Raw genomic sequence first — 13,819 nt, forward strand, 5'->3', positions numbered from 1 at the left:
GAATTATTGAAAGGTTCAAGTAATTTCAGAGTGAAGTTGAAGATCATCGTGACAAGAGGATAAAATGTCTATGATATGATCATAGAGATGAATATCTGAGTTACGAGTTTGGTACACAATTAAGACATTGTGGAAATTGTTTCACAACTAATACCGCCTGGAACACCATAGTGTGATGGTGTGTCCGAACATCATAGCTGCACCCTATTGGATATGGTGCATACCATGATGTCTCTTATCGAATTACCACTATCGTTTATGGGTTAGGCATTAGAGACAACCGCATTCACTTCAAATAGGGCACCACGTAATTCCGTTGAGATGACAGCGTATGAACTATGGTTTAGAGAAACCTAAGCTGTCATTTCTTAAAAGTTTGGGGCTGCGAAGCTTATGTGGAAAAGTTTTAGCCTGATAAGCTCAAACCCAAAGCGGATAAATGCATCTTCATAGGACACCCAAAACAGTTGGGTATACCTCCTATTTCAGATCCGGAAGCAAAAGTGATTGTTTCTAGAAACGGGTCCTTTCTCGAGGAAAAGTTTCTCTTGAAAGAATTGAGTGGGAGGATGGTGGAGACTTGATGAGGTTATTGAACCATCACTTCAACCAATCTGTAGCAGGGCACAGGAAGTTGTTCCTGTGGCGCCTACACCTATTGAAGTGGAAGCTGATGATAGTGATCATGAAACTTCGGATCAAGTCACTACCAAACCTCGTAGGTCGACAAGGATGCGTACTGCTTCAGAGTGGTACGGTAATCCTGTCTTGGAGGTCATGTTGCTAGACAACAATGAACCTACGAGCTATGGAGAAGCGATGGTGGGCCCGGATTCCGACAAATGGCTCGAGGCCATAAAATCCGAGAGAGGATCCATGTATAAAACAAAGTGTAGTCTTTAGAAGAACTACTTGATGGTCGTAAGGCTGTTGGGTACAGATGGATTTTAATAGGGAAGACGGACAATGATGGTAAGTGTCACCATTAAGGAAGCTCGACTTGTTGCTAAGATGTTTTCCGACAAGTTCAAGGAGTTGACTACGATGAGACTTTCTCACTCGTAGCGATGCTAAGAGTCTGTTGAAATTATATTAGCAGTTCCTGCATTATTTATGAAATCTTGCAGATAGGATGTCAAAACATTGTTTCCTCAATGATTTTCTTGAGGAAAGGTTGTATGTGATACAACCAGAAATTTTTGTCAATCCTAAAAGATGCTAACAAGTATGCAAAGCTCCATAATCCTTTAAGGACTCGAGTAAGCATCTCGGAGTTGGAATATACGCTTTGATGAGATGATCAAAGATTTTGGGTTTATACAAAGTTTATGAGAAACTTGTATTTCCAAAGAAGTGAGTGGGATCACTATAGCATTTTTGATGAGTATATGTTGTTGACATATTGTTGATCTGAAATGATGTAGAATTTCTGGAAAGCATATAGGGTTATTTGAAAAGTGTTTTTCAATGGAAAACCTGGATTAAGCTACTTGAACATTGAGCATCAAGATCTATAAGGATAGATCAAAATCGCTTGATAGTACTTTCAAATGAGTATGCACCGTGACAAGATTTTGAAGGAGTTCAAAATAGATCGGCAAAGAAGGAGTTCCTGGCTGTGTTATAAGGTGTGAGTATTGAGTAAGACTCAAGACCTGACCACGGTAGAAGAGAGAGAAAGGACGAAGGTCGTCCCCTATGCTTTAGAGGTAGGCTCCACAATATGCTATGCTGTGTACCGCACCTAAAGTGTGCCTTGCCATGAGTCAGTCAAGGGGTACAAGTGTGATCCAGGAAAGGATCACAGGACAGCGGTCAAGGTTATCCTTAGTAACTAGTGGACTAAGGAATTTTCTCGATTATGGAGGTGGTAAAAAAGTTCGTCGTAAAGGGTTACACCGATGCAAACTTTGACACTAATCTGGATGACTCTGAGTAGTAGACCGGATTCGTATAGTAGAGCAGTTATTTGGAATAGTTCTAAATAGCGCGTGGTAGCTGCATCTAGGAGATGACATAAAGATTTGTAAAGCACACACGGATCTGAAAGATTCAGACCCGTTGACTAATAACCTCTCTCACAGTCGAGATATGATCAAACCCAATGGGTGTTGGATTCATTAAAATAACATAGTGATGTGAACTAGATTAATGACTCTAGTGCAAGTGGGAGACTGTTGGAAATATGCCCTAGAGGCAATAATAAAATGGTTATTATTATATTTCCTTCTTCATGATAATTGTCTATTGTTCATGCTATAATTGTATTAACTGGAAACCGTAATACATGTGTGAATACATAGACCACAACATGTCCCTAGTGAGCCTCTAGTTGACTAGCTCGTTGATCAATAGATGGTTATGGTTTCCTGACCATGGACATTGGATGTCATTGATAACAGGATCACATCATTAGGAGAATGATGTGATGGACAAGACCCAATCCTAAGCATAGCACAAGATCGTGTAGTTCGTTTGCTAAAAGCTTTTCTAATGTCAAGTATCATTTCCTTAGACCATGAGATTGTGCAACTCCCGGATACCGTAGGAATGCTTTGGGTGTGCCAAACGTCACAACGTAACTGGGTGGCTATAAAGGTGCACTACGGGTATCTCCGAAAGTGTCTGTTGGGTTGGCACGAATCGAGACTGGGATTTGTCACTCCGTGTGACGGAGAGGTATCTCTGGGCCCACTCGGTAATGCATCATCATAATGAGCTCAATGTGACTAAGTAGTTAGTCACGGGATCATGCATTACGGAACGAGTAAAGTGACTTGCCGGTAACGAGATTGAACGAGGTATTGGGATACCGACGATCGAATCTCGGGCAAGTAACGTACCGATTGACAAAGGGAATTGTATACGGGATTGCTTGAATCCTTGACATCGTGGTTCATCCGATGAGATCATCGTGGAACATGTGGGAGCCAACATGGGTATCCAGATCCCGCTGTTGGTTATTGGCCAGAGAGCTGTCTCGGTCATGTCTGCATGATTCCCGAACCCGTAGGGTCTACACACTTAAGGTTCGGTGACGCTAGAGTTGTTATGGGAATTAGTGTGCAGTTACCGAATGTTGTTCGGAGTCCCGGATGAGATCCCGGACGTCACGAGGAGTTCCGGAATGGTCCGGAGGTAAAGATTTATATATGGGAAGTCCTATTTTGGCCACCGGAAAATGTTCGGGATTTTTCGGTATTGTACCGGGAAGGTTCTAGAAGGTTCCGGAGTGAGGCCCACCTGCATGGGGGGACCCACATGAACGTGGGTAGTGGGGGCAAGGCCCCACACCCCTGGTCAAGGCGCACCAAGATCCCCCCTTAGAAGGAATAAGATCATATCCCGAAAGGATAAGATCAAGATCCCTAAAAAGGGGGGATAACAATCGGTGGGGAAGGAAATGATGGGATTTCTTTCCTCCCACTTTTGCCAACGCCCCAATGGACTTGGAGGGAAAGAAACCAGCCCCTCCACCCCTATATATAATGGGGAGGCGCATGGGAGCTTCACCCTTGCCCCTGGCGCAGCCCTCCCCCTCTCAAACTCCACCTCCTCCTCAGTAGTGCTTGGCGAAGCCCTGCCAGAGAACTGCAAGCTCCACCACCACGCCGTCGTGCTGCCGGAGCTCTCCCTCAACTTCTCCTCTCCCCTTGCTGGATCAAGAAGGAGGAGACGTCCCCGGGCTGTACGTGTGTTGAACGCGGAGGCGCCGTCCGTTCGACACTAGATCGGATCTTCCGCGATTTGAATCGCCGCGAGTACGACTCCATCAACCGCGTTCTTGTAACGCTTCCGCTTAGCAACCTTCAAGGGTATGAAGATGCACTACCTCTCGCTCTTGTTGCTAGAATCTCCATAGATTGATCTTGGTGATGCGTAGAAAATTTTGAATTTCTGCTACGTTCCCCAACAGCGTCGTGGTGGTGTCAATGGATGTCCGGATTGGCAAGGGTGATCCGGATCTCTCTCCAGAAGATGGATTTGTGGTCTGGTGATGATGGCGGCTCCTAAAACATGTGCATGTGGTGTACGCTTTAGGTAGGATGCACCGGATGTTGGTCCCGATACATTATGTGGATAGATCAACGACGACACCGGCTTTTGATATGGGCAGTGAGAGCACTCCATATTATCGAGTCTGTAGGTGTAAGTGGTGGCTTTGGGTGGATTGATGTATGTTCTTGTCAATCTTTTGTGGAATAATTAATAAAGATGGATGCATGCATTGATTAAAGCAGAGACCGGGCGTAACCGTCTTCTGAAAAAAGAAAATTTGTAAACTCACTTGCTTGGTACTTGGTTGGTCATTCATCAATCATAGCCCTAGTAGGAGGGGCAAAAAAACATAGCAACTTCACATATTGGAGACAGAAGAACCATCAGCTGGGCATTTTTCCACCTTGAAGATTATTTTAGTGTACAGATGGGTTCCTGATGCATTTGTCAAGAGACTAGTACAATGGAGGACTTAGAACATATCAAGACACCTCATGATCGCTCCTCTCCCCCCCTCCTTCCCCTTTCCCTCCCCTTCCCGCTCCCTGCCCTCGCCGCCCCTCTGCCCGTCCCCCCTCCCCCTCCCCTCTCTCCCTCGCCATCTCTCCCTGCTCCTGGCCTGCTGGTGGGTCTCCATGGCTCTCCGCTCGTGGCTGGCCGTCCTGGCTCGATGGCGGATTTCTCTGGGTCCAGGTTTTGGGCCCTGGGGGACGAGGATGTGTTGTCCTCGAATCTGGAGGATACGGCTCCGGTCCTCAGGGGGGCGGCGGCGCCTGCCGGCGGGCAGCCGTCCCGGGTGCGGAAGTTTGCTCCGGGGGGTCGGGGGAGGCCGGTGCTGTCGATGGCGGGATCTTCGGGCTGGCAGCATGTCGGGCGTCGCCGACACAAATCTGGTTGGTGTCCTCCGCCATCTCCCTCTGCAGGCATCCTTGGATCTCCTCCGTTCTCTGTTGGATCTGCAGTTGCTGACTTGGGCTCTCCGCTTGGTGGTGCTGCTCCGTCATCGTCCCGGTCAGAGCCGCGGCCGGTGGCGAACGCGGCGTCGGCGGGCGGGGGGCTGGCTGGGGGTCAAACCCTCTGATCGGCTCGGCTGTAGGCTTCCTTGGGACCGCTGGGCTTGGTGGGCCTGTCTGTGTCTGGGTTGGACCGGGTTGGGCCTGGTGGGCCGCCTGCGCTCTCCTCTGCTGTCAACTTTCCCCCCTTTTCTCTGGGGCCCAGGGGCAGATGGTGGTGGTCTCTGCCTCATCCCCTCGCCCTCTCTCGGCCTAGGTGCTTGGCTCGGCTCAGTTGGGCCTAGCCAGTTCGGGATTTATATGGGTGCGGCGTGGTTCTGTCGCCCTGCTAGGTTTCCTGCTTCCGCCGCTGATGTCCGCAATGCTCGTCGCCCCATCCGCCGCTTCCTTAAATCCATCTCCTCCCCCCCTCCTCCTTTCCTTTGCGGAGGCCCTGACCATGGATAAATCCAGGGGCTCTTCCAGTGAGGCTCTCTCAGGCAGTAAGCGTCGGCGTGAGGCCTCGCCGGGATCCAGTGCAGATCTGGCCTATGAGGCTGAGTTGCAGTCCAAGTTGGAGGCCGGCCGTGCCTCTCATGAGGTGGTGCGCGATCGTGAAGCATGGGATGGAGTGGATCTGGCGCCGTCGGCTGTGGGATCGGGGGCGGCCATGCCTGGATCTGGGGCGAGGCTGCGGTGCCCCCGGATCCGTGGGAGGCTGCTGCTGCCTCCGATGGTGGTGGTTCGTCCTCGTCGACTCCGCGTCCGGCTCCAGTCCGTGGCTCGGTGGCTCCAGTGCGGCAGCCTCCGCGGGCCTTTGCGGCCGGTGCTAGATCCCGTAATCCCCTGCGCTTTGGATCTGGTCCTTCTTTTGTGCAAGGTAGAGATCGTCGTGGCCCTCCTTCTGGTCTGGGCTCCTCGTTTGCTAATGTTGGTGATGGCCTCCTTCCTCCTCCCCCACCTCCCCTTCCCCGCCACCCCACAGCTGCTCCGAACCCCTCCCCCTCCCTCACCTGCTTCGCGTGCCATCGTCCGGGCCATTTCCAATCCAGGTGCACCAATCCCCCCTTCTGTCTGATCTGTCACTCTGATGGACACTTGACCGTCGATTGCCGTAATCACACCAAGCCCCCCTCCTTTGTTAATTTTGGTACCGGTCTCCCCGGTTGCTCTTTCTTCGCCCTGGATTGCGACGCACCGGTGGTGGTGGCTGTCCCATCTCTGTCCAACGCAGCTATCATCTCTGTCCATGGTCAGAAGATTTCCCCGCAAACCTTGCTGGATGGGCTGCGAATGTGGGATGAGGGTGGGTGGGATTGGCAGTTGCGTCAGCTCTCTGAGTCCGAGTTTGCTGTGGTGTTCCCTTTGAAAGACTCCGGATGATTGCCTCCTGCACGAGCTTTACTCTTCCACTCAATCAATTGGTTGTGTCTGTCAAGGCAGCCACATGTGGGGTGAAGGCTGTTGGCCCTCTGGCCAAGACATGGGTGTTAGTGGATGATGTTCTAGTGGGTTTTCGGTCGGTTGAATTCATGATGGCATTCGGGACTCTCATTGGTAAACCTATGGAGGTTAATTGTGATTCCTTGGGGAAAGTTGGCCCGATGCGGTTGAATGTCTGGTGTGTTGACCCTGTTTGTGTGCGCGGATCTGTTGATGTGTTCCCGTCTGCTGAGGGTGTTCGTCTACGGGTTCGGGTGGAAGGTGTTGTTGCTTTCCAGGTCCCACCTCCTCCTCCTCCCTCCAAATCTGCTGATCCTGAGGATGATAAGCAGGGGGATAAATCTGCTAACCCAAGTGGTGGCTCTGACCCTTGATTCACCCAGTCTGAGTGGGATGGGATGGAGCCTGTGATGCAAGACTTGTTCAAGGAAAATGCCCCTGTTGGTAAAGCTCAGGAAGACGCGGGGTCCAAACTGGGGGTGGATGAGGCCACCCTTGGGACCCATGCAAGTAAGGGTACTCCTATCTCTGCCGTCTGCTCCAACCTCCCTGCTCGCCCCCAGTCTCCATCGTTTTCTAGGATCGAAGACCTCCCTGCGTCACCTCCCCCTTCTGATGGGCCGGCATCTAAGAGAAAGAAGAAAGTCTCAGTCAAAAAGTTCTCGGCTAAGAGCAGGGCCTCCTCCGGTTCCAAGCAATCCATGACGGGCTTGGCTCGTCGTCTGGACAAGGACTTGGGGGCGGCACCGGGGTCTGGTCAAGATCTGGCGTCGCCTGTTACTCGCTCTGCAGTGGTGCGGTCTCCCGCATCCACGACACGCAAGGGTCGGCGTGTTCGTGACTCCGGCGTGTCGGTGGCGCTGCGGGCGGAGAAACGTGCTGTGGCTCGGGACCTCCCTGCTTCAGGTACGCCTGCTAAGTCCTCTCCACTCTCTTCTCCGGTTCGCTTAGTTTTGCCTCTTTCGGATGATCATTTGTTGCACATTTTATCGGATGTCGGGTTGTTGTCGATCCGGGGCTGGGCTCTCCCTCTCGTTTTCTTTCTGTGATTAGGGCGAACGAGGCCGCCCAAGCGGCTATTGCTAAAGCCAAGGAGGCTGCGGCCTCTGCTGGGGTTGTTGCTGCCCAAGGGCCGGTGGGGGTTCATGGGGAGGCTGATGGTTGTGGCCAGTTGCCTCCTCCCCCCACCCAAGTGAAGAGGGGTCCAGTCAAGCGTTCGAAATCCTGTTTGGCCCCTTGCAGGCCTAGCCTTCGCATTAAAAATCTCTCTTATAAATGAAGGCCCTGTTCTGGAACGTGAGAGGTTTCGCCGCTAGGGGGCGGCGAGACCAGATTCATGATTTGGTTTGTGGGAAAAAAGTTGATTTTGTAGGTTTAGTGGAAACTTTTAAAGATTCCTTGTCTCCCTCCGAATTATCTGAGGGTGCAGACATGGATAGGTTCGATTGGCACTCTCTTTCTGCCTCGGGACATTCTAGGGGTACTCTGATCGGGTCTAAATGAGACGTGTTTGATTTTATTACTTTTGACCATGGCATTTTTTGGGCAAGCGTGGTGGTTCATCACCGTCAGTTAAATACGTTATGGGAATGTATAGTGGTTTATGGCCCCGCTAATCATTCTCTCTCTTCTATCTTCCTTGACGAGCTTTATCTTAAGATCGAGTCTTGCAATTTGTCGTTTCTTATTGGCGGCGACTTTACTCTCCGGCTGACAAAAATAACCTCAATTTCTCCTGGCCCCTTGCTGACGCCTTTAATGACTTCATCAGCAACTGTGCGATCCGTGAACTTCCTAGGGTGGGAGCCCGTTTCACTTGGTCCAACCATCAGTCCAACCCTGTCTGGTCGGTGCTGCTAAGGGTTTTTGTGTGTGATAGATGGGACTCCCTTTTCCCCTGTGCCTCATTGAAAGCTAGACATGCGGTGGGGTCTGATCATGTTCCTCTAGTGGTGGATGCGGGGCTGAGTTCTCCACTGACCTCCTCTCGTTTTCAATTTGATGCCTCGTGGCTCTTAGATGAGGGATTTAATGACTTATTGGCTTCTAAGATCGCTTCTTTCCTTAATACTAACTGCCGATCTTTCGGACCCATGGATGACTGGCACAAATGTGCTTATGAGCTTCGCAAGTTCCTAAGAGGCTGGTCTCGTAATAGGGCTTCGGAGCAGTGCAAAGAGAAAGATGATCTTGAATCTCAACTCAGGGCCTTGGACTCTTCTGCGGATCATTTTGGGCTTTCTACTTCTCAATGGTTCGTTTGATACTATGTGGAGGAGGCCTTGATGCAGTTGCATCAGCAGGCTGAAATCTACTCGCGCTAGCGTGGATCCCTTAACTGGACTTTGAATGGGGATGCGATGATGGCCTATTTTTTGTGATCGCTAATGGTAGAAGGCGGAGATGCTTCATTGATAGCCCGATCATCAATGGAGTTAGGACTTCGGACCAATCCCTTATTATGAATCATATTGTGGGGTTCTTCTCTTCTCTGCTTGCGACCAAGCCTGACGCTGGTCTGTCCTTTGTTGCTGACTTTTGGGACAACGACAACAAAATCTCTGATGCCGAAAACGTTGATCTCATGATTCCCCTATATGATGAGGAAATTTGGACTGTGGTTAGTTCGTCCAACATGACGGCTGCTTCGGGACCTGATGATTTTTTATACCCTTTTCCAAAAAATTCCGGCCTCAGCTGCGGGGGCTCATTTGTAGGATTATCCAAGGGTTCTGTTTGGGCACGGTGGACATCTCCAGGCTTAACTATGCTGTCATAACTCTCATTCCTAAGGTTAAAGTGTTGGGAAACATAGTAATTTCAAAAAATTTCCTACGCACACGCAAGATCATGGTGATGCATAGCAACGAGAGGGGAGAGTGTTGTCCACGTACCCTTGTAGAAAGAAAGCGGAAGCGTTAGCACAACGCGGTTGATGTAGTCGTACGTCTTCACGATCCGACCGATCAAGTACCGAACATACGACACCTCCGAGTTCAGCACACGTTCAGCTCGATGACGTCCCACGAACTCTGATCCAGCAGAGCTTTGCGGGAGAGTTCCGTCAACACGATGGCGTGATGACGGTGTTGCTGATGCTACTGACGCAGAACTTCACCTAAGCACCGGTACGATATTACCGAGGTGGAATATGGTGGAGGGGGGCACCGCACACGGCTAAGAGATCAAGAGATCAATTGTTGTGTCTAGAGGTGCCCCCCAGCCCCCGTATATAAAGGAGGGAGGGAGAGGCCAGCCCTAGAGGGGGCACGCCAAGTGTGGGGAGTCCTACTAGGACTCCCAAGTCCTAGTAGGATTCCCCTTTCCTTTGCGGAGTAGGAGAGAAGGAAAGAGGGGGGGAGGGAGAAGGAAAAGTGGGCTGTACCCCTTGTCCAATTTGGACCAGACGGGGGGCGCGCGCCTCCTTCCTTTTGGCCTCTCTCCTCTATTCCCGTATGGCCCAATAAGGCCCATATACTCCCCGGCGAATTCCCGTAACTCTCCGGTGCTCCGAAAAATACCCGAATCACTCGGAACCTTTCCGAAGTCCAAATATAGTTGTCCAATATATCGATCTTTACATCTCAACCATTTCGAGACTCCTTGTCATGTCCCCGATCTCATCCAGGACTCTGAACTACCTTCGGTGCATCAAAACACATAAACTCATAATACCGATCGTCACCGAACTTTAAGCGTGTGGACCCTACGGGTTCGAGAACAATGTAGACATGACCGAGACACATCTCCGGTCAATAACCAATAGAGGAACCTGGATGCTTAGATTGGCTCCCATGTATTCTACGAAGATCTTTATCGGTCAAACCGCATAACAACATACATTGTTCCCTTTGTCATCGGTATGTTACTTGCCTGAGATTCGATCGTCGGTATCTCAATACCTAGTTTAATCTTATTACCGGCAAGTCTCTTTACTTGTTCCGTAATACATCATCCCGCAACTAAGTCATTAGTTACAATGCTTGCAAGGCTTATAGTGATGTGCATTACCGAGTGGGCCCAGGGATACCTCTCCGACAATCTGAGTGACAAATCCTAATCTCGAAATACTCCAACCCAACAAGTACCTTCAGAGGCACCTGTAGAGCACCTTTATAATCACCCAGTTACATTGTGACGTTTGGTAGCACACAAAGTGTTCCTCCGGTAAACAGGAGTTGCATAATCTCATAGTTATAGGAACATGTATAAGTCATGAAGAAAGCAATAGCAACATACTAAACGATCAAGTGGTAAGCTAACGGAATGGGTCAAGTCAATCACATCATTCTCCTAATGATGTGATCCCGTTAATCAAATGATAACTCATGTCTATGGCTAGGAAACTTAACCATCTTTGATTCAACGAGTTAGTCAAGTAGAGGCATACTAGTGACACTCTGTTTGTCTATGTATTCACACATGTATCAAGTTTCCGGTTAATACAATTCTAGCATGAATAATAAACATTTATCAGGAAATAAGGAAATAAATAATAACTTTATTATTGCCTCTAGGGCATATTTCCTTCAGTATTCCACTTGCACTAGAGTCAATAATCTAGTTCACATCATCATGTGATTTAACACCAATATTCACATCTGTATCTGATTAATGCCCATAGTTCACACCGTCATGTGATCAACACCCAAAGGGTTTACTAGAGTCAATAATCTAGTTCACATCGCTATGTGATTAACACCCAAAGAGTACTAAGGTATGATCATGTTTTGCCCGTGAGAGAAGTTTAGTCAACGGGTCTGTCAAATTTAGAGTCGTATGTATTTTGCAAATATTCTATGTCTACGATGCTCTGCACGGAGCTACTCTAGTTAATTGCTCCCACTTTCAATATGTATCCAGATTGAGACTTAGAGTCATCTAGATTAGTGTAAAAGCTTGCATCGATGTAACTCTTTACGACGAACTCTTTTATCACCTCCATAATCGAGAAACATCTCCTTAGTCCTCACTAAGGATATTCTTGACCGCTGTCCAGTGATCTACTCCTGGATCAAAATTGTACTCCCTTGCCAAACTCAGAGCAAGGTATACAATAGGTCTGGTACACAACATGGCATACTTTATAGAACCTATGACTGAGGCATAGGGAATGACTTTCATTATCTTTCTATTTTCTGCCGTGGTCGGGATTTGAGTCTTACTCAATTTCACACCTTTGCAACACAGGCAAGAACTCCTTCTTTGACTGTTCCATTTTGAACTACTTCAAAAACTTATCAAGGTATGTTCTCATTGAAAAATCTTATCAAGCGTCTTGATCTATCTCTATAGATCTTGATGCTCAATGTGTAAGCAGCTTCACCGAGGTCATTCTTTTGAAAAACTCCTTTCAAACACTCCGTTATGCTTTACAGAAAATTCTACATCATTTCCGATCAACAATATGTTATTCATATATACTTATCAGAAAGGCTGTAGTGCTCCCACTCACTTTCTTGTAAATACAGGCTTCACCAAAAGTCTGTATAAAACCATATGCTCTGATCAACTCATCAAAGCGTATATTCCAACTCTGAGATGCTTGCACTAGTCCATAGATGGATCGCTGGAGCTTGCAAATTTAGTTAGCAACTTTAGGATTGACAAAACTTTCTGGTTGCATCATATACAACTCTTCTTTAATAAATCTATTAAGGAATGCAGTTTTGACATCCATTTGCCAGATTTCATAAATGTGGCAATTGCTAACATGATCTGGACAGACTTAAGCATCGATACGAGTGAGAAAATCTCATCGTATTCAACATCTTGAACTTGTCGACAAACTTTTTGCGACAATTCAAGCTTTGTAGATAGTAATATTACTATCAGTGTATGTCTTCCTCTTGAAGATCCATTTATACAATATGGCTTGCCGATCATCGGGCAACTCCACCAAAGTCCACAATTTGTTCTCATACATGGATCCCATCTCAGATTTCATGGTCTCAAGCCATTTTGCGGAATCTGGGCTCATCATCGGTTCCTCATAGTTCGTAGGTTCGCCATGGTCAAGTAGCATGACCTCCAGAATAGGATTACTGTACCACTCTGGTGCGGACTGTACTCTGGAAGACATACGAGGTTCTGTAGTAACTTGATCTGGAGTTTCATGATCATCATCATTAGCTTCCTCACTACTTGGTGTAGGAATCACTGAAACTGATTTTAGTGATGAACTACTTTCCAATAAGGGAGTAGGTACAGTTATCTCATCAAGTTCTACTTTCCTCCTACTCACTTCTTTCGAGAGAAAATCCTTCTCTAGAAAGGATCCATCTTAGCAACAATATTTTGCCATCGGATCTGTGATAGAAGGTGTACCCAACAGTTTTCTTTCGGTATTCTATGAAGACGCACTTCTACGATTTTGGTTCGAGCTTATCAGATTGAAACTTTTTCACATAAGCATCGCTGCCCCAAACTTTAAGAAACGACAACTTTGGTTTCTTGCCAAACCATAGTTCATAAAGGCTTCGTCTCAACGGATTTTGATGGTGACCTATTTAAAGTGAATGTAGTTGTCTCTAATGCATAACCCCAAAACGATAGTGGTAAATTGGTAAGATACATCATAGATCGCACCATATCCAATAAAGTGCGGTTATGATGTTTGGACATACCATTATGCTGTGGTGTTCCATGCGGCGTGAGCTGTGAAACTATTCCACATTGTTTTTAAATGAAGGCCAAACTCGTAACTCAAATATTCGTCTCCATGTTCAGATCGTAGAAACTTTATTTTCTTGTTACAATGATTTTCCACTTCACTCTGAAATTCTTTGAACTTTTCAAATGTTTCAGACTTATGTTTCATTAAGTAGATATACTCATATCTGCTCAAATCATTTGTGAAGGTCAGAAAATAACGATACCCGCCACGAGCATCAACACTCATTGGACCGTATTGTTGGAGTTGTGTCGAATATAGTGTACAAGGTAGGTTACAATTGAACTTGTAGTTGTATTGTGTTTAGATAGGATATGAAGTCGTGTCCAAGTAGGGCACTTGTATCCTAGGCCTCTCATATATAGCGGGGCTAGACACACGATGTAACCTATGCCAACATAATAGCACATGCACGCGGGGGAGCCGGCGGCGTGTGCCGGCGCCCGGGCGGCCGGGGTGCGGTATTGTGATGGTGTCATGGGGAGGAGCGCCCGTAGTCAAGCCCCGGGGATGTAGCCATATCGGTGAACCTCGTTAACAAATCTCGGTGTCGTGCTTGTGTGATTGCTTGGTCCTCGGTAGATCGACGGGGCGCCTCGGATTTATTCTAACAAGTGGTATCATGAGCTAGGTTGTTCGGAGGTTATGGATTGTTGACCAGAGAAAAAAATCAAGTTTGAGATGCAGCCGATGGCGGTGTGGTTCTTGACGA

The sequence above is a fragment of the Triticum aestivum genome, chromosome 3B (assembly GCF_018294505.1).
Source record: "Triticum aestivum cultivar Chinese Spring chromosome 3B, IWGSC CS RefSeq v2.1, whole genome shotgun sequence".
Lineage (NCBI taxonomy): Eukaryota > Viridiplantae > Streptophyta > Magnoliopsida > Poales > Poaceae > Triticum > Triticum aestivum.